The sequence below is a fragment of the Rhinopithecus roxellana genome, chromosome 12 (genome assembly GCF_007565055.1).
Source record: "Rhinopithecus roxellana isolate Shanxi Qingling chromosome 12, ASM756505v1, whole genome shotgun sequence".
Taxonomy (NCBI): Eukaryota; Metazoa; Chordata; class Mammalia; order Primates; family Cercopithecidae; genus Rhinopithecus; species Rhinopithecus roxellana.
The window spans coordinates 48,376,603-48,401,705 of NC_044560.1; the positions used below are offsets into that span (position 1 = coordinate 48,376,603).

At 37.0% G+C, this 25,103-nt stretch overlaps 1 long non-coding RNA gene across 1 annotated transcript in view; it reads left to right on the top strand.

Moving 5' to 3' along the window:
- Nucleotides 1–14,060, top strand: part of LOC115892347 — a 103,224-nt gene extending 89,164 nt beyond the window's left edge. The window contains exons 7-8 of the long non-coding RNA XR_004052237.1: nt 426–764; nt 13,841–14,060. This is a non-coding gene — a long non-coding RNA (uncharacterized LOC115892347). The remainder of the gene's footprint in view (nt 1–425; nt 765–13,840) is intronic.
- The last annotated feature ends 11,043 nt before the right edge of the window (nt 14,061–25,103 follow it).

Below are 25,103 nucleotides of genomic sequence, written 5' to 3' on the forward strand. Positions count from 1 at the left end.
TTCAAAATGTCTGATAACTTCTGGATAATTAAACAATTAGCATCCATTTGTTTGTCAGTCTGTACCAGCATTTTATTAGTTGCTGCACACAAATTATCTCATTTAAACCTTACAACAGTCTTCATTCTAGAGATGAGGAAACAGACACAAAGACATTAACTAGCTGTCCAAGATTACACAGCTAGAAAATGGTAAAGCCTTGAAATAAACCAAGGGAGTTTTAGTCCGGAGCCGGCACCTGACATGTGAAGCAACTCATCGAAATGCTTTTAAGTGTTAAGGACCATTAGTCAGCACCAGTGGTGTGCTCCTGGTAGCTGATCAGGCGCTCCCAATCTTGGTACCACTTGGTGATCTAGTGGCTTACTTGATATGTATGTTCTTCATTGTTCTTTTTCTTTTCTTTTCTTTTCTTTTTTTCTGAGATGGAGTCTTACTCTGTCACACACGCTAGAGTCCAGTGGCATGACCTCGGCTCACTACAACCTCTGCCTCCCAGTTTCAAACGATTCGCCTGCCTCAACCTCCCTAGTAACTGGGACTACAGGTCTGCACCACCACACCAGGCTAATTTTTTTATTTTTATTTTTTTTTTAGTAGAGTTGGGGTTTCACCATGTTGGCCAGGCTGGTCTCGAACTCCTGACCTCAAATGATCTGCCTGCCTCGGCCTTCCAAAGTGCTGGGATTACAGGAGTGAGCCACCATGCCCAGCATGTTCTTAAGTCTCCTAGAACAGGGATTCTGAAACACAAAATTCATCTGGTAAGTGCTTAAAAATACAGATACTTGGCCGGGCGCGGTGGCTCAAGCCTGTAATCCCAGCACTTTGGGAGGCCGAGACGGGTGGATCACGAGGTCAGAAGATCGAAACCATCCTGGCTAACATGGTGAAAGCCCGTCTCTACTAAAAAATACAAAAAACTAGCCGGGCGAGGTGGCGGGAGCCTGTAGTCCCAGCTACTCGGGAGGCTGAGGCAGGAGAATGGCGTAAACCCAGGAGGTGGAGCTTGCAGTGAGCTGAGATTGCGCCACTGCACTCCAGCCTGGGCGACAGAGTGAGACTCTGTCTCAAAAAAAAAAAAAAAAAAAAATACAGATACTTGGATTTTTCTATAGATTTACTCATGCATAATTTTCAATGTGAGGCCCAAGATTTATGACTCTGAGTACCACTGAGGTGATTATGACACACACAGCCTTGCTGCTGGACTTGGACTAGGTGTGTCATAAAGCAGTTACTGTCTTGAGTCTTCAGATGTTCAAACTGCAACATAGTTTCCAAATTTAATTCCAAGTTCAGTTTAGAAAAAATCCTAAAGAAAAGATGGCTATTCTACACATTCTGGACCTCATTTATCCTAGTTTTATTCTCCCCATATTTATTGGACACTATTCAGGTAACTTTTATTTGCTAGGTGCTCTCATTAAAATGGACTTATGTACTTCTCACAACATCCCTATGAGATGTATCATGTTGTATTAGTCCATTCTCGAATTTCTATAAAGAAATATTTGAGACTGGATAATTCATAAACAAAAGAAGTTTAATGGACTCACAGTTCTGTAGGTGTACAGGATGATTCTGACATCTCCTCAGCTTCTGGGGAGGCCTCAGGAAACTAACAATCATGGCAAAAAGTGAAGTGGGAGCAGGCATGTCTTACAAGGCAGGAGCAGGAGCAAGAGAGAGAGTGAGTGGTGAGGTGCTACACTCTTTCAAACAACCAGATTTCATGATAATCCACTCACTGTCATGAGACCATCACCAAGGGGATGGTGCCAAACCATTCATGAGAAACACCTCCACGATCCAGTGATCTTGAACCAGGCCCCGCCTCCACCACTGGGAATTACAATTTGACATGAGATTTGGGCAGAGACACAAGTCCAAACCATACCACATGTTATGTCAGTTTGATGTAAAAAGAAGCAGAAACTTATTTGCCCCAGTTTATAGAACTAGTTAAGAACTAAGGGCCGGGAGCGGTGGCTCAAGCCTGTAATCCCAGCACTTTGGAAGGCCGAGATGGGCGGATCACGAGGTCAGGAGATCGAGACCATCCTGGCTAACAAGGTGAAACCCCGTCTCTACTAAAAAAATTACAAAAAACTAGCCGGGCGAGGTGGCGGGCGCCTGTAGTCCCAGCTGCTCGGGAGACTGAGGCAGGAGAATGGCGTAAACCCGGGAGGCGGAGCTTGCAGTGAGCCGAGATCCGGCCACTGCACTCCAGCCTGGGCGACAGAGTGAGACTCCGTCTCAAAAAAAAAAAAAAAAAAAAAAAAAAAAAAAAAAAAAAAAAAAAAAAAGAACTAAGATGTAAGCCTAGGAATTCAAAATTCAACTCCAGGATTCTTTCTGCTACCTCAGTGCTCTCTCCTTTGAGAAGTGTTTAATACTGAGATTAATCCATTTGCTAGCTGTCTATTAATATACTCTTCATTTCAACAATGTGCAAAGACATGTTCAAGGCTACATATAATGAACTTCCAAGCTATACTGGTCACATTTTATGATGTGACTCATATGTTTCAGAAAGATTTAAAGTGTTTGAATTATTCTTTCTGTAATACGCAAATCATAGACATCATGTGGTCTAAGGCCACAGTCAGTTGAAGGATCGCCGACCTTGCTACTATTGGAAAATAAACCCCACCAGTTGGAGCTGGAAACCATCTGTCTTAAGCTATTTCACATTTTGTCAAAGTCATCAGCTTAGTTGGAAAATAGCTGTGACCAACTAAAGTTATTAAAATGTAAAGTATGATTAAATGGAACGTTCAAACTGTTTATTCAGAGATAAACTATCACATGTCCTTTGAAATTTTAGAAGAACACTAAGAGTTAGGAAAGATATTCACACTGCAAAGATCATAGAGAATATTTGACAGGTTGTTGGAAAAAATGAATTTGTGCACACATATTTTATAGGTACAGAATCTTAGTTTCTTACATTAGGATTGTAGTTGAATTTAGAGATCATGTAACCCAACTCTTCTGTTTTATAGGTGAGAAGAATGAGAGCAAGAGAGGTTAAATGGGTTGTCCAAGTTCATAAAGTAGTGACAGAAGATGACCCTGAGCGGTTCTCACTATATTAAAAGTCAGACAAGTATTATTATTATTATTACTAATATAAGTAGCTCCAATTCATTCTCATGATATGGAAGACCTTACATATATTGGCTTATTGAATCTACACAGCAAATCTAGATGGTAAATATTTTAATTGCCATTTTACAGAGGAGGAACTGAGGCTCCTGAGGGTTAGGAAACTTGTAACATGGACTCTATACAGATATACAGAATAATATAAATAAATAAACAAATACGTAAATGTGGAAGAAGTAAAAGCTCTTCCTTGGAGTAAAAGGCCATCTAATAAATGAGGCAGGAATGATAACATTAGAAAAATCACCATTTGGCAAACATTACAGTATTAATTGCTTAAGGGAAGAATTATAAATAGGTAATAAAGCTACTGGGTGAAACAGTAATGGGACTAAGATACTTATCCAGCCCCAAAAGTTTTGCTCCATAAAAAACACTTATTTAGGCTAGGCATGGTGGTGCACACCTGTAATCCTAGCACTTTAGGAGGCCGAGGTGGAAAGATTACTTGAGCTTAAGAGTTCAATGGCAGCCTGGACAACATAGTGAGACCCCATCTCTAAAAAAAAAAAAAAAAAAAAAGCCAGGTGTGGTATTGCATGTGTGTATTCTCAGCTACTCAGGAGGCTGAGGTAGAAGGGATCGCTTGAGCCCCAAGTCGAGGCTGCAGTGAGCTGAGATTGCACCACTGCACTCCAGCCTGTATTACAGAGAGTGATCCTGTCTCAAAATAAAATGAAATGAAAAAATGAAAAAAAAATTACAAATGAAAAAATAACATGCTTACAGTGGAGAGACCTAGAGGCATCATCTTAACCAATAATCAAAGTTAATATCTATATGAAGAGGACAAATAACATCATTTTCCTCCTGACCTCATGCATGTTTAAAACACAATGTAACTTCTTGGTTATTTCTGTCAAAAATGCATAATCTGAAACTAATAATAAGAAAACACCAGACCACCCCACAATGAGAGGCATACTAAAATATACCCTAGTTGTTATTTTATTTTATTTATTTTTTGAGGCAGAGTCTTGCTCTGTTGCCCAGGCTAGATTGCAGTGGTGCAACCTTGGCTCACTGCAACCTCTGCCTCCTGGGTTCGAGAGATTCTCTGCCTCAGTCTTCTAAGTAGCTGGGATTACAGGCTACTTTTTGTATTTTTGTATTTTTAGTAGAGAGGGGGCTTCACCATGTTGACTAGACTGGTCTCAAACTCCTGACCTCAGGTGGCCCACCCACCTCGGCCTCCCAAAGTTCTGGGATTACAGTTCACTGCATCCAGCTAGACGTTTTTTTTTCTTTTCTTGAGATAGCATCTCCCTCTGTTGCCCAGGCTGGAGTGCAATGGCACAGTCTTGGCTCACCACAACCTCTGCCTCCCAGGTTCAAGTGATTCTCCTGTCAGCCTCCCGAGTAGCTGGGACTACAGGCTCGCCGCCACCATGCCCAGCTAATTTTGTATTTTTAGTAAAGACAGGGATTCACCATGTTGGCCAGGCTGGTCTCGAACTCCTGACCTCAGGTCATCTGCCCACCTCAGCCTCCCACAGTGCTGGGATTATAGATGTGAGTCACGGTGACTGGCCTATTTTGAAAGCAACATATAATCCAACTTTTTCTTTTGTTATAAAGAGCAATATAGGAACAAGGAGTGAAACACCAATGCGATCTGACAGTTAAGTGATAGAAGTAGATCAATGTTAATTTCCTGATTTTTGTAATTACACTGTGGTTATATAACAGCATGTTCTTGTTTTAGAAAATACACATTGAATAATCAATGGTCATGTTGTCTGTAACTTAATTTCAAATGTTCCAATAAAAATATGTGTATATGTGTGAGTGATAAAACAAATGTAGTAATGTGTTAACATTGAAAATCTCTGTGAGAAGATATCCTGGAATTCTTCGTATTATTCTTTTTAAGTTTTCTTTAAATCTAAAATTATGTCAGAAAGAAAGCTAAGGGCCACGTACAGTAGCTGATACCTGTAATTTCAGCAGTTTGGGAGGCTGAAGCAGGAGTTTGTTTGAGGTCAGGAGTTTGAGGTCAGCCTGGGTAACATAGTGAGACTTCATCTCCATGAAATATTTTAAAAATCAGCTGGGTGCAGTGGCGTGCACCTGTAGTCCCAGCAGCTTGGGAGGCTGGGGCAAGAGGATTGGCTTAAGCCCAGAAGTTCAAGGCTGCAGTCAGCTATGATTGTGCCACTACACTCCAGTCTGGGTCACAGAGCAAGACCCTATCTCAAATAAATAAATAAATAAATAAATAAATAAATAAATAAATAAATAAAGTTAAAGAAAATAAAAAGACATCTACTACAACCTCAGCTCTGGGACATTGAACCAATCCAGTCTTCCGAGCTCAGAGGCCATGTTGTCTATCCTCATGCATCAGGGGATGTGTGAATGCCTGTGCTTCCTCATCCTGACAGAGTTGCTCTTGCCTTATACCTGAGTCTTCTACTTATTACCATGAGGCAGGGGATTCTATTTACTTAGATTTATATCTCTCATGTAATTTCAGTAACACTGATGAGCTTTGGTAGATAGTGCAATACAAATGTGAAGTCTTGAATCTCTTAATTATCCTTTGTGAACTCAGTTTTCACATCCAAAAGGGGATATAACAATACTTACCTCAAGGATTGTTATGAAAAAATGAATGTAATCATGAGGGAAAATACATATATTTTGAAAGACATGATGGTCTTTTAAAACAATGTTAATTGTTGCTCGAGACTGAATGTGTTTCATCTGCTATTCCTCACCTCCCCACCAAATTCGTACGGTAAAACCTTAGTCCTCGATGTGATGGTATTTGAAGATGGGGCCTTTGGTAAGTAATTAGGGTTAAATTAGGTCATTGGGATGGGGCCTTCATAATGAGATGAATGCCCTTATAAAAAGAGGAAGAAACATGGGATCCCTCCCTCAGCAGTGTGAGGATATGGCAAGAAGGTAGCTGTCTGCAAACAAGGAAGTGAGCCCTCATCAGATACTGGAAATGTGGAAGTAAATGTAATTGTTTCAACTACCCAGTTTCCCAGTTCATGGAATTTTTGTTGTAGCAACCCAAACTGACTATGACAATTGTGTTTTCCTCCTCGGCCTCTGGCTCTGTGATGGGAAAGGCTGCTGTGAAGACTTCTGACTGACATGCCCTGGAGACATTTTCCCCACTGTCTTGGGGATTAACGTTTGGCTTCTTGTTACTTATGCAAATTTCTGCAGCTGGCTTGAATTTCTCCTCAGAAAATGAGATTTTGTTTTTTCAGTTCCATTGTCAGGCTGCAAATTTTCCTAACTTTTATGCTCTGCTTCCCTCATAACACTGAATGCTTTTACCAGCACCCAGTCACACCTTGAATGCATCACTGCTTAGAAATGTCTTCCACCAGATACCCTAAATCATCTCTCTCAAGTTCAAATTTCCACAAATCTCTAGGAGAGGGGCAAAATGCCACCAGTCTCTTTGCTAAAACATAACAAGAGTCACCTTTGCTCCAGTTCCCAACAAGTTCCTCATCTTCATCTTAGACTACCTCAGCCTGGGCCTTATTATTCATATCACTACCAGAATTTTTGTCAAAGCCATTCAACAAGTCTCTAGGAAGTTACAAACCTTCCCACATTTTCCTGTCTTCTTCTGAGGCCTCCAAACTGTTCCAACCTCTGTTACCCAGTTCCAAATTTGCTTCCACATTTTTGGGTATCTTTTTGGCAATGCCCCATTCTACTGGTACCAATGTACTGTATTAGTCCATTTTTACACTGCTGATAAAGACACATGTGAGACTGAGCGATTTACAAAAGAAAGAGGTTTCATGGACCTGCAGTTCCAGGTGGCTGGGGAGGTCTCACAATTGTGGCAGAAGGCAAGGAGGAGCAAGTCATGTCTTACATGGATGGCAGCAGGCAAAGAGAGAAAAACATGTGCAGGGAACCTGTCATTTTTAAAACCATCAGATCTCGTGAGACTTACTCACTATTATGAAAACAGCACTGAAAAGACCCACCCCCATGATTCAATTACCTCCCACCAGGTCCCTCCAACAACATATGAGAATTACAGGAGCTACAAGATGAGATTTGGGTGGGCACACAGAGCCAAACCATATAAGTAATCTTCTCAACATATATGAAATAAATACTATTATTATTTCCACTTCATGAAAAACTGAAGAAGAGCAAAAGTTTTAAGTAATTTGCTTCAAGGTGACAAAGTTACTAAATTATAAACCTAGCATTATTGTCAGTAAGAAGGAATATTACCCCTATTGTAAAGTCTAATATGCAATGGTATGACACATGAACATATTAATATGTATGAGGATATACCTAAATTTAAAAATGATGACACAAAACTACCAGATAATAATGATTAGAGAAGCTATGAAAATGAAATAGAACTAAAACCCTCAGCAAAAATAATACATAATTTGGAAAAGGAAGGAGATTAGATATTCAAGTGTTGTAAGCTTCTCCCAGTGTTCAAAAGTAGAGCAAATATATAGATTTTTATTTTGTTTTATTTTATTTGAGACAGCATCGCTGTGGTGCAATCATGGATTACTGCAGCCTCAACTTCCCAGGCTCAAGCAATCCTCCTGCCTCAGCCTCCTTAGATAATTTTAAACTTTGTAAAATATTTGGCAAAATATGTGTAAGTAGCCACTACAAAGTTAGCTAAAAAGTGTATACTTTCGAACTGGAGAAGATTAAAGAATGAATAACAGAGAAAAGACTGAACCAATTTAAAGGGATGCAAGAATGTGGGAAAAAAATGGAAAAAACAAGACAAATAAAAATTAGGTGGTAGAAAGTAGAATTAGTAATTTCAATTGATATAAGTGGACTTACTCTTTATTTACAACACAAAAATTTTGAATGAGTAACTTGATATCAAAATTAAAAATAGTAGAAGAAATAAGAACTACATATTATTTCTATTCATGTTAAAATTTTTAATGTGGTATTAGCAAAAATAAATGAACAACAATCTAAAAATGTATAATACATTATGAATGCTTAGATTCTCCAGGACTGCAAGGTAGATTTAATATAAAAAATCAATTAGTATAAATTCATTATATTAGCTTTTGATTACAAAAGAAAAATGCATGACCTTCTCAATGGGTATAAAAGAAGCATTCACTAGCATTCAATATCCATGCTTGATAAAATTTATGGTAACTAGAATCAGAAGTGACATTTAATAAGTACATGTTGAAATACATAGAAGATGCCATGTCCTGAATGTTTGTGTCTTCCCAAAATTCCATGTTGAAAACAGTCACCAGTATGATGGTATAAGAAGGTGGGTCCTTTTGAGAGGTGACTAGGTCATGAGGGTAGAATCCTCATGAGAAAGACTAGTGCCATTATAAAAGAGGCCCCAGATACCTGCCTTGCCCCTTTCACCATCTGAAGATACAGTTAGAAGGCAACTTCTATGACCCAGAAAGTATGTCTTCATGAAACATTGACTCTGCTGGCACCTTGGTCTTGGACTCTTCAGCCTCCATAACTGGGAGAAATAAATTTGTGTTGTTTACATGCTACCCAGTGTATGGTTTTCTGTTATAGTAGCCTGAATAGACTAAGACACAAGACAAAAATGCCTACCATAACCACTTATTTTCAATAATTTTCTAGAATTCCAAAGCAAGAAGAAGACATAAAAGTTAGAAATACAGAAAAGGAAAGTATAATGTTGCTGTCATTATTCACATATACATTGTTTCCATATAAAATGTAAAGCATGTACTGATAAACTACTAGACTTGAACAGGAAACTTTGCAATGTTGATCAAAACGACATCTCTATATAAAATTCAATTGCATTCCCAGGCCTCATCAATGAGAATTAGAAAATTTAATGTAAAAAGTGATATTATTTACAATAACAGCAAAAATACAGTCTATTCACCTCTCCATTAACATGTATACTTATAAGAAGAAATAAAATAAAGATTTTATGACATAAAGAAAAATTATAAAACTTAATAACATTTAAAGAGATTCAAACCAATGAGAAGGTAAGGTATACCATGTTCATAAATAGAAAGAGTCCAGTAGTTTAAAGCTACCAAGTTCTCTCTTAAAACTTAAGTCAAAACTTACCAAGACTTTTGTACAACTTGACAAATTAATTCTAAAGTTCTAAATTGATCCTAAAATTTTTGCGAAGGAGGAAAAGCTAACAACAGCCAAAACACCCCTGGAGGAATGGGAGGAGAAAGCAGAAAACATGTCCTACTGGATGTCAAGATCTTTACATTAAGCACTTCAGTTAGAAATGCAATTTTGACTTGAAGATAGAAAAATAAACCAATTAAATCAGAAGAGAAGTAGCAAAAACAGACTCACAAATACATGTAAATGATAAATAATTGTGTAAAGGAAAGACAACTTAATGATACTAGAAAAATAGTTATTTATATAAAAAAATGAATTAGACTTCTCTCTGTATATAAAAAATCTGTTCCAGTTAAAGTCTTAAATTTGGAAGTGAACCCTTTTAGATTTTATTTTAATTTTAGAAGACAATATAGGAGAATATTTATATGGCTTTTGGGTGGAAGAAAATTTTATAACCAAGACACAGAAGTGCTTTCACAACATAAATTTGTATCTATTTAACATTTCATAAAATAAACTATTTTGCATTTGCTAGAATGACAATAATTTAAAAGCCTGCTGATAGCAAGTTTTGCTAAGAATGTAGAATAAAACAACTCACATATCTGTTGGTGACTATTTACATTATATAATCAATTTCGCATTTTCTTTTAATTTGTCCATGTGCCTGCCTTGCAATTAAATAATTTCTTTCCTGGATTCAAACTTAAAAATAAATTTATAAATGTGCATGAGGAGTCAAGTACAAACATATTCATAATTTGTCATAGTTAAGAGAGAAGCAAAAACAACAACCAAAAAATGACAATAAATACCACCAAAGAGGGGACAACTCAAATATCCATTGGCAAGAGTGAATTAATACACAGCAGTACAAATGAACAAATGAAGCAGATAAAGTTATGCAAGTCAGCATGATTGAGTAGCACAACTCACACAATATCATCCCACCTATATACAATACTAAAAATATGTTGTTTAGAAATACGTAGATTATTTTTAGAAACTATCCAGGAAAGAAAGGAAATAATACATATCAAATTCAGGATAGTGATCACATGGTATAAGAAGGTGGGTCCTTTTGAGAGGTGACTAGGTTAGGAAATAGGGTAGGGAATAGGATCAGAAAAACATAGGCATTCTTAAGGTATTGGTAATGTAATTTTCTTTTAAAGCTAAATGGTGGTTGTGTGGATGTTTCTTTTATTTACTTTTTTACACTTACACATTTGTTACAAATATTCAGATTGGAGCACCTGTGTTTTAGTTTCATCCCATATATTCCATTAAATTGTTGATTTTCATCAAAAACCTGAGCAAAGTTTTGTCCTCTTAAAAGTCATGCTAATTTTAGATCTTTCCTGCTTTCTCTTGTGGGCATTTAGTGCTATAAATTTCCCTCTACACACTGCTTTAAATGTGTCCCAGAGATTCTGGTATGTTGTATCTTTGTTTTCATTGGTTTCAAAGAACATCTTTATTTCTGCCTTCATTTCGTTATGTACCCAGTAGTCATTAAGGAGCAGGTTGCTCAGTTTGCATGTAGTTGAGTGGTTTTGATTGAGTTTCTTAATCCTGAGTTCTAGTTTGATTGTGCTGTGGTCTGAGAGACAGTTTGTTATAATTTCTGTTCTTTTACATTTGCTGAGGAGTGCTTTACTTCCAACTATGTGGTCAATTTTGGAATAAGTGTGATGTGTTGCTGAGGAGAATGTATATTCTGTTGATTTGGGGTGGAGAGCCATTGTGGAAGACAGTGTGGCAATTCCTCAAGAATTAGAACTAGAAATACCATTTGACCCAGCCATCCCATTGCTGGATATATACCCAAAGGATTATAAATCATGCTGCTATAAAGACACATGAACACATATGTTTACTGTGACACTATTCAAAACAGCAAAGACATGGAACCAACCCAAATGTCCATCAATGACAGACTGGATTAAGAAAATGTGGCACATATACACCATGGAATACTATGCAGCCACAAAAAAGGATGAGTTCATGTCCTTTGTAGGGACATGGATGCAGCTAGAAACCATCATTCTCAGCAAACTATTGCAAGAACAGAAAATGAAACACCGCATGTTCTCACTCATAGGTGGGAATTGAACAATGACATCACTTGGACACAGGAAGGGAAGCATCACACACTGGGACCTGTCGTGGGGTGGGGGAAGGGGGGAGGAATAGCATTAGGAGATATACCTAATGTAAATGATGAGTTAATGGGTGCAGCACACCAACATGGCACATGTATACATACATAACAAACCCGCACGCTGTGCACATGTACCCTATAACTTAAAGTATGATAAAAAAAAAAAGACATGCTACTATAGTGTTGTGTATAGGAAGATTAGAAATAACCTAAATACCCATCAATGTAGTATTGATTAAATACATTTTTTGTACAATAATAAAAGGAAATATTTTAAAACCATTAAAACTAACTTTAAAAAGTCATGCTAAAAGTATTTCTTACTCAGTATTTATTTAATATTTTAGATGAACAATGATCTGTCTTAGATTTAGCAACCTTATCTTTTAGTCAGTTATCTATTATGGACAACTTAAAAGCAGTAAATTTTCTTTCCTTGTGGACTGAAAACAATTTAGTACCATCATACTGTAAATGGAATCTAAAATGGGAGAGGCTTCTAGTGCAGCCTTTGGGTTAAATTTCTTCTCTCTCAAATTGGCTCATTCTTGTAGCCCTGAATCGCACATGCCCTTGTGCTAGCAGCAGTAATACCAATCCTGTCCTTTACCATGCCCACCAATGAGATTTTGACTGCTAAAATCCCCGCAATCAATGGATTTGCAACCATATCATGTGGATTTGTGGCTTTGCCTCTCCAATTACTAGCTATGTGAATTATCAAAATTTACGTCAGGTGGTGATATGGTTTGGCTGTGTCCCCATCCAAATCTCAACTTGAATTGTATCTCCCAAAATTCCCATGTGTTGTGGGAGGGACCCAGGGGGAGGTAATTGAATCATGGGGGCCATCTTCCCCAGGCTATTTTCATGATAGTGAATAAGTCTCATGAGATCTGATAGGTTTATCAGGGGTTTGCACTTTTGCTTCTTCCTCATTTTTTTCTTGCCACTCATGTAGGAAGTGCATTTCGCCTCCCGCCATGATTCTGAGGCCTCCCCAGCCATGTGGAGTTGTAAGTCCAATGAAACCTCTTTTTGTTGCTAGTTTCAAGTATGTCTTTATCAGGAGCATGAAAACGAACTAATACAGGTGGCATGATAGTGAATTATATGTGTAAATTTAACAAAAGAGATGCCCAGATACCTGGTTAAAACATTATTTTGGGATGTATCTATGAGAGTGTTTCCAGAGAAGATGAACATGTGAATCAGTAGATTGTGTCAAATGGATAGTCCTTCTCAATGTAGGTGGATTCAACAGAACAAAAAAGTGGAGGAAGAGAGTACCTGCCGGCTCTCTGCCTGACTGCCTGAGCTGGAACATTGATCTTTTCCTGCCCTCATTGTTTCTGGTTCTCAGGCCTTAGTCTCAAACTGGAATCTATGCCATTGGGTCTCTGGCTCTCAGGCCTTTGAACTACACATTTGTAGTTCCCTTTTCCTACATTTCTGGGTCTCCACCTTACAGACAGCAGACTGTGTAATTTCTCAGACTGCACAATTGCATGAGCCAATACCCTATATTAAATCTCATTATGTATCAATACATCCTATTGATTCTGTTTTGGTGGAGAATCCTAATTAACACAGTTGGAGCTGAGGAGGATGGAAACTCAGCAAGCAGTAGGAGAAGGGAACCTTAGCAAATGTGTACTAGAAGCCTACACTGACACTGTGGTAGGCAGAACAGTGACTCCCAAAGATGTCCCTGTGCTGATCCATGAAACCTGTGAATATGTCACCTAACATGCCAAAAGAGATTTAGTAGATGTGATTAAGGATCTTGAATTGGGAAGATTATCATGAATTATCAGCTGGGTTCAACATAATTACAATAGTCCACATAAAAGTGAGGTAGGAGTGTCAGGATTAGAGAAAGAGGTATGATGACAGAGATGAGGCCAGAGTGACACCACTGTTGGAAGGGAGCCTGAGCCAAAGAATGAAGACAGCCTCTTGAAGCTGGCACAAGCAAGAAACATATTTTCCTCTAGAGTCATCAAAAGGAATGCAGTCCTGCCAACATCATGGTTTTAGCCACGTAAGAGACATTTTTTGAACTTCCAACCTCCAGCACTGTAAAATAATAAATTTATATTGCATTAAGCCACTAAGTTTGTGATAATTTGTTATAACAGCAACAGGAAATACAGACACCCGTTGTGTGTCCCTGATAATCCTTAAAGACTCCACTTTTTGCCCCAGCTGCTGTGGTAGTGACCCGTTCTGACTAGTTTTGTGCAAGTGCAACCAGCTGTGCCTTGCCCCTCATGTGTCTTGCAGCAGGCTTCTTTGCATTAACACAACCTGGAAATGCACGAGAGGTAATGCCCTGGGATTAATGGATTATTCTTAACCAATGAAGGATGATTGCTGAGGAATAAATATTTTTCTCCTTTTTTTCCTTAGGCAAAGAGTTCTAAGATGCATTTCACAACACTCCAGAGAAGGAAGGTCGAGAGCCAATCATCTGCACCAGTGGCCAACTTAAAAACATCCTTGTATCAGTTTTCCCTTATTTCCTGTTCTCCTCCCTAGACCTTCAGTCCTGTTCCTGGCAGTCACTTCCAGAATAAACCATATGCATGCCTCAGATTCTGATCTCAGAGGATCCCGGACTAAGACAGAGGTACACTATGCTGATTGCTCAACCTGCATGTTCTCATTTAATTGAAATGTATACTTGGTAAGGTACTTATTCATATCTGCATGATTTTGTAGAGAAATCTTAGAGAAATTAGTTCTTTTCAGAAGGCAATTAAAGTAACAGAGTAAGCAATTGATAAAACCTGGATTCCCTGCGTTAAACTGGTTGCAAAACCTGTATTGTTTCTTAATATACCACCCAAATTCTCGAATGGTATTGGAAGGGGTTAAATGAGATTATAAATATAAAATTATTGGTATAGTTAATTCTCAAAAATAGGCCTCCAATCTATAGAATCCCTTTATAGAACTATCTTCAGGAAGGAAAAATACATCACCCTTCACCGTACCCTCAAAGAAACATGGAAAATTTAAACTGAGACTTCAAATCTTGGGCTCTGCACATCTTAGAATATTTTGTTTCTATGGAAAAGAAGCTTTGGAGAATGTGTATCAGTCAGAAACACTGTAGACTGAGCACAGAAATCAGCCCATCACATTATGCCCCAAATGCTAAAGTGCTGCTGAATCTGATTGCCCTGCATTTTTAAGTGCTGCAAAATTCTGGGACTTGGGATCATCTGTCACTACAGGCTTGTCATATTCTGCTGAAATAAAACTTATAGTCTAATTTGCAAAGTTCTCGTGTGGAAAGAGTCCTAAAAATGTATATAACCTCTGTCCCAGCAATTCCATTAGGAATTTATCCAATCCAAAATCTAAAATGCAGAAGATCTACATATTGAATGCTTATGGCAGCATTCTTTAAAATTACGAAAATTGAAAGCAACCAAAATCTTCAAAAACAGACTAATGTCTAGGTAGTATAACCATACTATGAAATGTGGTAAGTGAATACTCAAAATTTGTTTTGTATGAAAAATTAATCATGGTATAACATTTGGCTAAAAAATAGAATGAATTTGACTGTGTTTTTTAAACCGGTATCTCTGCATGTTTGTGAACCTAAAAGATAAGACGGTAAATATTGAACTATATTTTTCTTTAATTGTTGGGGCTGTGAATTATTTTAATTTTCTTAATATTTTTTAATCTTCTCTGAAAATTTTATAATAATCTCTAATAATTTATAGCAAACACAATCCACAATTTTAAAGGGTATTCTTTATGTCTTTTTATCAAGAATAAAAATATATATCAATGTCATTTCTTCAAGAATCCTAAAAAGTATTATTACACCATTTAACACAGATACTTGAGTCATGTGCATTCTTAAAAGAGAGTGGAAGGAAAGGCAGGTAATATGAGTAGGCCTACTGCTTGGCATGATCAAGCAAATACAGACCCTGCAGGGGTGTGTAACTTCTATATGCTAATCCCACAGGAGCCCTCATCAGACCTGTTTGCAGCACATGCCCACTTTTAAACTCTATTAGGCTGCTTTCTGTTTTAGAGTACCTGAAACTGGGTAGATTATAAAGAAAAGAAATTTATTTCCTACAGTTATGGAGGCTGGGAAGTCCAACTTTGAGGGTGTGTATCTGTTGACAGCCTTCTTGCTCGTTGGAACTCTGTGGCATCCTGAGGCAGCGCAGGGCATCACATGGAGATGGAGCTAAGAATGCCAATGTGCTAGCTCAGGTCTCTTTTATTTTTATAAAGCTACCAGTTTCCTTTGCACAATAACCCATTGATCTATTAACCCATTAATCCATTCACCCATGAATGATTAATTCATTCATGAAGACAGAGCCCTTGTAATCTAATCATGTTTTAAAGCCCTCCCCCCAATACTGTCATAATGGATATTAAGTTTCAGCGTGAGTTTTGGAGGGGACATTTAAACCAAAGCATAGACCAATACCCATGTCCAAAACATTAGGCTATTTTGACTATCTATGGGTTACATTACTCTCTCCAAGGCAGTAGCAAGAGTGGAGGCCACCTGTTGAAAGAAGATGACTGTGCTGGCAGGTACAAGGTTACAATCAAAGTTCCACTAACAAAAAAAGCCTTGTATAAGTCGACTCCTGCCTATTTCTAAATTTTTTTCTGGTACACACCTTTTTTTCTGTACACACCTTTTGTATCACATAGAACTATAGGCAATATTCTGTAATAATAGATGCTGATTTACGATCAGTGCTTTTGTAAAAAGTGTTTCTTCAACTTGGAAACACCAAGAAATATCCACCTCCCTCAACTATAACATTTCTATTTTTTCATTCTACTTCCTCTAAGAAGTTTTTCCTTACTCCTGCTGATAGATGTCTACGTACTTTGTATATTACTCCGCTTTCCCACTATAGTGTAAGCCGCTGACAGCATGGGGAGTTGTATCATTTTATGTTTATATCCCCAGCTTCATGCAAGGCCTTCCATGTATAAAAAGCATTTTAAAAGTGTGGAATAAATGTTGACTAAACCATCAGTGTTCTAAAAAGCTATATGGTAGGGAAAAGAAGAAATTTTCAGTAAATTAACATGGACAAAATGGTTACTCACATATAGAGACATTGAATTTCTACCTCATACTTTACAAAGCAATCAACTCCAAAATAAATAAAGACTTAAATGTCAAGCAAAACTTTTAAATTTTTACAAGAAATAACAGATAATGATAGCTTTCTGATCATGGAGTAAGGAAGGATTTGTGAATAGGGATTCTTAAAAAAGGAAATCCATAAAATAAAAAAAAATGATACATTTCTTTATAGTCAGAACTGTAAATCAAATGATGCCTCCAAGAAAGTATCTGAAGTTGGATTTCCTAGAAGCAGGACCTGAGATAGAGAATTTTGTACAAGTGATTTATTGAGGAAATGCTCTCAGGAGGAACTTATAGGGAAATGAAAGAAGCAAGGGAGGGGAGGGAGTTGACTAAGGATGTGGTTTCAGCTGGAGACTAGTGTCAGCTAAATCCCATGGAAAACTGTGGGCGCATGAATTGTACCATAGAGGAAGTATTTCCTGGAGGGAAAGGAGTCAGCCTTTTGTGTCTGTGTATTAGTCAATTATTGGTTGCAGGCTGAACCCAGGGTAGGAGGCAAAAACTTGTGGTTGAGGCAGGTCCATTTATTTGCCAAGCACAGTTCTTTTGAGAACGATGTAGTTGTGAATTGTTAACAGTTAACATTCATTTGAAAACAGCATCTACTAGGAGACTCAAAAGACAAGATTCAAACCAGGAGAAGATACTGACAATGTATATGACTGACAAAGGGTTTGTATCAAAACTAAAAAGAAGTTCTACAAATAATTTTTAAAAATACATAGGACGATGTCCGAAGATATTCTCAATCTTATTAGCAATTGAAGAAACGCAAATCAACACTAAAATGAGATACCATTTTACATCTACATGCTTGACAAAATATTACAATTCTGGCAATAATAATTATTGCAGAGAATGTGGATCATCAGGATCTCTCATACTTTGTTGGTGGGTTTATAAAATGTTATAACCACTTTGTAAAAGCAACTTGGCATTCTCCTGTAAAGTTATACATTCATATAATTTACAACCTGGCAATTACTCTCCCTCAAAATGTTAAATCATTCACGGCAGCATTTTTCATAGTAGCAAAAAAAAACAGAAAAAACTGAAAGTGACTCAAATTTGTATAAATAAAACAATGATTAAATAAATTCTCTTATGTTCATATAATAGAATATTACTCAGAAGTGAAAATCAAGAAACTGCAACTATATCAAAACAGTATGGATATATATTAGTAATATAAAGTTGAATTAAGAAAATCTAGTTCCAGAAGACTCTATGGAATATAATTTTAATACAAAGTTCAAAACAGGCAAAAATGAACCAAAACTAAACTAACTGTAAAAAAAACAAGAAATGGTAAACATGAAAATCAAAATACAAATACTTTAGTGTTGGGCAGTAGATCAAGGGTTGGTGAGATGGGAAAAGAGTAGTATATAGATATAGATAGCTAATGACAATATGTTAGGTATAAGGTTGAATGATGGATTCATGTGTATTAGTCATATCATTCAAATATGAATACATGCATACACACACAAAATTAGGGATATGCATAAACTATCGATGACTGTGATAAACCTAGGAATAATATTAATCCAATTTCACATGCCTGAGGTCTATTTAAGTAAAAGAATAGCTCCAAGGAATAAATTTATGAATGCATGGATGGTCTAAAAATTCCACTTAATTGAATATAATCCACTAGATTTAAAGTCAAAAGAGGTGAGTTGATTTCCTGTCTTCCATTTATTTCTCATGGATATGGGGCCAGACTTTCTGAGTCTCAGGATTCTCACCTTCCCTATTTGAAAAATGGCACTAAACATAGCTACTCTTACAATCCTGGGTGGTAATCTTGAAGTTCAAAAGGAGACCACATATGTAAGCTCACTGTGCAAATTATAGATAAATGTATAGCTAGATATAAATATGCCCATATCTTTAGAGAAGAGGGATAATGATTGAGGATTGAATAGGTGATCATCGGTAATCATAACAAAAAATGTTCCTGAATGTGTGCTGTGAGCCAGGCATGGAGCTAGGCACTGTCCAGCTGTGGAAATATATGTGTAGGCTGCTAATTGTAAAGAAAATTGATAACACTCATATAGGGATATGATATCAAAGTGTTGTTAAGGCCCAGAAGAAGGAACAGTTGGGTGAACGGGAGAAGACTTCCCTGGAGATAAAACTGTGGTGGTTCTTTAAGGGTGAGCAACTTACCAAGAAAAAAAAGAGGGAGGCATCCTAGGTAGTTTGAACAGCATGTGACTTAGATAGGTTTAGGAAATGATGAGATTTCGGCATGACAGACAGAAGGCTGCAACCAAAACGATATTCAGCTGGCAACAGAGTAGAGAGCAGACCTCAAATTCTTGAAAGTAAAGAAATATATTATGCTTGTTATTACTTCTTTGAAAAAGAACCCATTACATCTAATTTATCCTCAACCAAATCTTTCCCCAAATATTCATAAAGTCCCTTCCTAGAGAATAAGTAAATTACTAAATGTATAATGCTTTTCTGAATCTAACGAGCTATGAAGTTCATTTATAATTAACTTTTGTAAAAAGAAAAATATTTCATGAATACCATTTGTATTATTACTGTGAGATCATTTCCTTTGTACAAAGGAGAATAAACTTCAGAGCTCTATCAGCTCCACCCAATTCATTAAAACTTGTCTTTGATCCATAAGAAACATCCTAAGGTTTTTCCTCACTCAGAACTCTCTACTAAACTTACTCGTTAAATTATCCTTGGGTCCTATCTTATATTTATTGAACTGTCTGAGAAAAACCACAGCGCCCACATCATTTGGAGATCCTTTATTCATGGCCTTAAAAAATGCTCCAACCACCAACCACCAAGAGATGACTGTATTACTCATTACTACTGTATGAACAGGGCCTTTTAATGTCTCATTTTATTGTATTTGGGACAATTTTGTAAATATAATAGAATCCCGGTTTTGGGTTGTTACTTTACTTTAAAAGGAAAGTGAAGTGTCCCACTGTCTTAGTCTGTGTTCAATGTTAAAGAACAGACTAGAATGCCAATCAAAGCAATGGTTGCCAAATTTTTAATTCTTCTATTAAAAATAAGGATTAATTTATTGTTTTCTCTACTGGCTCAAGATTGCTATTTCCTCTGGATTCAGATAGGTCCACACTGGCAGAGAAAGTAAACAGCTTCTGCAAGAGTACCATATATCATACAGCTAATTTAGGGTCTTTCAGCAAATTGAGGGATTCATTCGGTATCTTGAAAGATCAATACTACTTAAATGGTAAATAGTAGATGACAGACATCATTCTTTTTACACATTGTCATTACCTTTGGTTCCTCCTTTGTACATATTCTCATCTTACTTGAAAGCTTTTGTGGATTATCTCATTTATTCGCATAACTATACTTACCATCTCTAATTCTTTCTGAATATCTATTAATACCTCTAGCACCTACCTCTCCATTTGGCTCCAAATTTATTTATCCTGATTTGTATTGCATCCACTTGAATGCCTCCAAAGCATTTAAGTCTTGTCATTTTCAAAACTAGACTCATCTATCCTATCCTTCCTCAACTTGCTCTCCAACCTATATTCCAATATTTACTTATTTGTAACCTCCAAATAAGAAATCTGGGACTCTCCTTGACCCAGTCCTTTTACAATCTAATTTCCAAGTTCAGGGGATGGTTATTCCCTAAATATTTCTAAAATATACTCAATTGTATTTATTCCCATTACCACTTTCTTAGTTCTAACCTTTATTATTCCATATCCCTATTACTATGTTGCCCTCTTAAATAATTCCCTGCCTCTATTATTTCCCTTTTCTCATTTATGCTTCATATGTCTACAAGAATGCACCATCTAAAATGAAAATATAAATAAGTCCTTCACCTGCTTAGAACTTTTTGATGGTGTCGCACTGACACTAAGAAAAAGAAATCCTAGAGGTTAGCATGACATAGGCCATCATGGTCTGGGTAGTTACTTCCACAGTCTTAGCTCTTGTTACTCTTCTCTTTATGTCTTAAGATACAGGCACACTAAACTGTGGCAAATTTGCTATACTCCTCTGCCTCACTGACTTTGAATGTTCCTTTTACTTGAAACATCCTTCTCCCTCTTTCCATTTGCTATACTGCTTTTTTTTTTAAGAGACAGCTCAAGCTTTATCTTATTTTAGATGCTTTCCCTTATTCCTGGAAAGAATTTTTGATTTCCTCCTTCTCTGTGTTCATCCCGTTTCTTGCACTCTGCTGTAGCATCCATCAAACTGATTGTTTTTATTTGTTTACATGTTTATATCCTTCATTTAAGTATCAGCATTTTAAGGACAAAGGCCATGTCTTATACATCCTGTTCCTACCACTCCAATTAGTGTCCAGTCTAGAATAAGAATCCAGTAAATATTACTGGATTCCACAGTTAAATGGATTTCTTAAAGAAACAAATCAAGAGGCATAGAATATGTAATTTTCTACACTGTTCTCATTTCAAACCAAGGATTACATTTTTCCCAGGATGATTGTGTAAATGTCGCATTCTTTATAGAAAACTCCACCTTTCATCAGCAGAGGTACTGTGTGGCCCTCTGGCCACCACAAGACCGTGATGCAACAGGGTAAGACTCCAACATCAATACTGTTTGAAAGGCTCAGGCATTTACCTCTGAATTCACCACTTGACCAAGGTCACATCAGTAGGAAAGGAAGGAGCGAAGCACCAAATCCACTCCCGTCTGACTTGCGCCAAGCTCACTGAACCTTTTTGTCCAATTTCTCCTCCAGCTTGAGTTAAATGGTGGGGCTGCATTTCTTTTCCTGCAGTCATGAAGTTTCTGTTACTAATCTCTTTTGATCATGCATCTTGGTCAAAACAAGCAATAATCTGCAGCCTAAATTCCTTAACAAAGAAATCTTTCTCTCAAAGTAGCAGCAAAGTATGCAAGGAATTAGCTTTGCTAAAGCATACATCCAATTTGCATTGCCAAATAGCACATTTCTTTGAGTCTAAAACATATGCATTCAGGTTATTCTTTTATCTCCAGCAAGGTGTATGGCAACGAGGTGGGGTGGGATGGAGAGTAGTTAAATTAACATTTGCATAGCTGAATACGTATATCCAGATGATTCTTCTCAAAACAAAGATATAATGTGCTTCAAAATTTAATTAAAATATCTACCACTTGTAAAACAGAAATTCTACAAACTGTGATATTACTTTTTAAAAATTGCCTTTCACTGAGGTTTTAAGCAAAAAAAATCTTTAAGTCTAAGTGATTCAGAACAAATAAATGCATAAAAAAACCAATAACACAAATAGTCATAATAGCAATAGCAATTATTAAAATAATATAAAATAGAGTTTCTTATTGACCAAGGTTAGTTTAAACATTTTCAGGTATGTTAATCTATTTAATCCTCACAGCAATCTTTCTGGTAGGTACAATTATTGTCTCCATTTTACAGAGAAATTCACTGAGATGCAGAGATTAAATAACTTGGCTATACTCACATAGCAGTAACTGATAGAACTGAAATTCAAATTCAAGTCTATTTCAGAGTCTATGCGTCTATGCTCTTAACCACTACAATAAATGATAAATATGGGTGTCATATTATAAAACACATGCATATGTATATGCATACACTCCATTCTCAAATCATAATGAACATAAATTTATATATACATAGATGCACATTTAAATGCATACACTATATATAGACACATATGCTCATATGTGTTATATGCATATACATAGAAAATGGAGACATACATATTTATATATACACACAAATATGAAAATATACAATATGTAATAAATATAAAATATAAATATAGCAACAGTTTTAGTAACTTTTCCTACAAAATCCCAATTGGGACCCTCAAATTCAACAATATGAAAAAGAGAAAAAAAATTTTCCTTAAAATTACATTTAGCAAATGTTTTCCAAGAAATATTATTTAATCACTTCAGGGAAGCGGAACTTTCTAAGGCTGTAGCCAAGTAAAACTTTTGAAAATTGTTTTGTAATGTTTACCCAGTGAGATCATATTTTCATTGCCCTGATGAAATACAGGTGCAAAAATCTAAATACATTAGCCCCCATAGTGCAGTGTTTCCTGCTGAGTTCCTTTCTTAGCAAGGCTGAAATCCTTCCACCTCTTTTTCTTCTACCTCTGTCCTTCCCCCCAGAATTTATTGGACTCATGTGATTCTAATAATATCCACTAAAAAGGAAAACATCAGGGAGATACTGTTTACTGAATGCCTACTATGTGTCAGTAGCTTTAACAAGCATTATTTCATTAAACTTCCTCAACAATGTTATGTGGGGTATATTGTTTTTACAGAAGGAGAAACACGGGCTCAGATAAGTTAAGCAACATACTCAAGAAAACAAAGCTATTATGAAGCCAGAAGCTCATGGTGTTCCTATGTTGTCATAGCAGAAAGAAGGAAGGAGTAGAATTGCAGAATACTGTTGCTGGAATGAACCTTATTTATCGAATTGTAATTATCTGTTTACTATGTACTCCTGGAGGGAAGTGAATAATTTTTTGTTCATATTTGAATCTCCAACCATGCGCAAAGTACTGGCACAGAGAGGGCACTGATAGCTTTTTATTTTTTTATGGTATAAAAATATATTAAAATATCCAAGAGCTCATATGTGTCATTTTTTTTATCCTTGTCATATACTTTCTCTCATTTAATAGACTCCAGCATTACCTCCTAACACTGCACTCGAGAAACTGAGGGCCATGAAGGTGAAGCAGTTTATTCAAAGATACCCAATGAGTTTGTAAGTGACCGTTTGAAATTAGTACTTTTTGTACACCACAGGAAATAATTCTTCTTTACTGTTACATTTTTGTATAGATTATTTGAACTAAATGGATTTGAACCAAACAGAAAACTATAGATTCCTTGCCCATATAAACTGCCAGTGCCAATTCACAGAGCAGATGGAAAGAATGTTTACTCCTAATAGTGCTAGGAGGTGAAGGCGTCGGTTTTGTTTCCATAAGCAGGCGGGCAGCACCCTCTAGCCTAGAGCCCATGCTCCCATGCTGACGGCTGGAGCTGCCAACCATAAATCAAAAGGGTAACAGCTTCTGCCGGGGATTCAGATCCGCATATCCCTGCATGGAAACGAAAATCTTTTTTGCTTCTTAATTCAATCACATACCCAACTGGCAATCTTGCATATCAAAATGGGAATCCTGGGAGGCTGTTGGAATATGCAGATCAACAGAAGCTAATTAGCATTAACTTGCAGCCATCCTGAACTGATTGGCAGCACAGCTGTGGGGACCCAACAAAACATGCTGAGTCGCATGTTTGTCAGGCCACCTGCCACTTGGCAGAATCCAAAATAGTGCAAACCACAGGGCCATAATAACTCAGTGACCTTAGTTTGGGAGGAGTAGGGAACAGACATATTTGGATCACGCAGTAATTAGTATGGCCTTCACCTGACACGCATGCAACAATAGGCTTCATGGCAGTACCTTCCTCATCTGATACGTTGACATCTTAATTCAGGTTGACAGCTTCTTCCTGAGGCTACCAGTTCTCCACAAAGTTTGTAATCTTACTCATGATCACTGCAGCTTGCCGGGGCTACAGGCACTGAGACTATCGATGTATTTGAGATGTAGAATTTCACCTCCTCGAGCTTGGCTCTCATTTTTTAAGAATGGTACATTTTAGGAATAAACACAAAAGACATTAAGGAGGGTACACGCCAGGGAGCGTGGGGGCCCGAGATGTTCTGAGATATTATGGGCTTTGTTTTCATTGGACTTTCAGGTATTATCGAAAACCTGAATACCCTCTGACTACCCGTAGTGAACCTTTCGCAATTTACTGCTACGGTAAGTTCACTGTATCAAAAATCCTCTTAGTCACTCTTACACTATCCCACCCTACCACTGCTGGTAACTCCTCCTCCCTTTACACATGGTTTGTGAAATGTCTTAAAAATATATTTCACTTGGAGTGGGTGAAACTGCAACCTTGAGATAGCCAAATAGGTTTCAGCTTGTATCTCGGCTCTGGTCAATTGATAATGACAGCTGGAACACTGAATGGGGAAGGCTTTGAAGCCATATTCTTGCTCACAAGGAAAGGATGATGTGATGGGTGAAGATGGGATCAACGGACCGTGAACCAAGTAAATGTCATCTTTACTCTAAATTGCTCTTCAATCACTACTTTTTTCTTAAAGTTTTATTGTATTTTTAATTGAGAAATAAGAATTGTATATAATTATGGGCTACAATGGGATGTTTCAATACATTTATATACTGGAATGATAAAATCAGGCTAATTAGCATATCTATCACCTCAGATATTTATAATTTCTTTGTGGTGAGAACATTTAAAATCCTTTCTTGTGGCTGTTTTGAAATATACAATATGTTATTGTTAACTATAGTCACTGTGCTGTGCAATAGAATATCAGAACTTATTCCTCTTATCTCACTGATGTTAATCCATCCACTCCTCCCTCAATCCCAACCTCTAGTAACCACCACTATT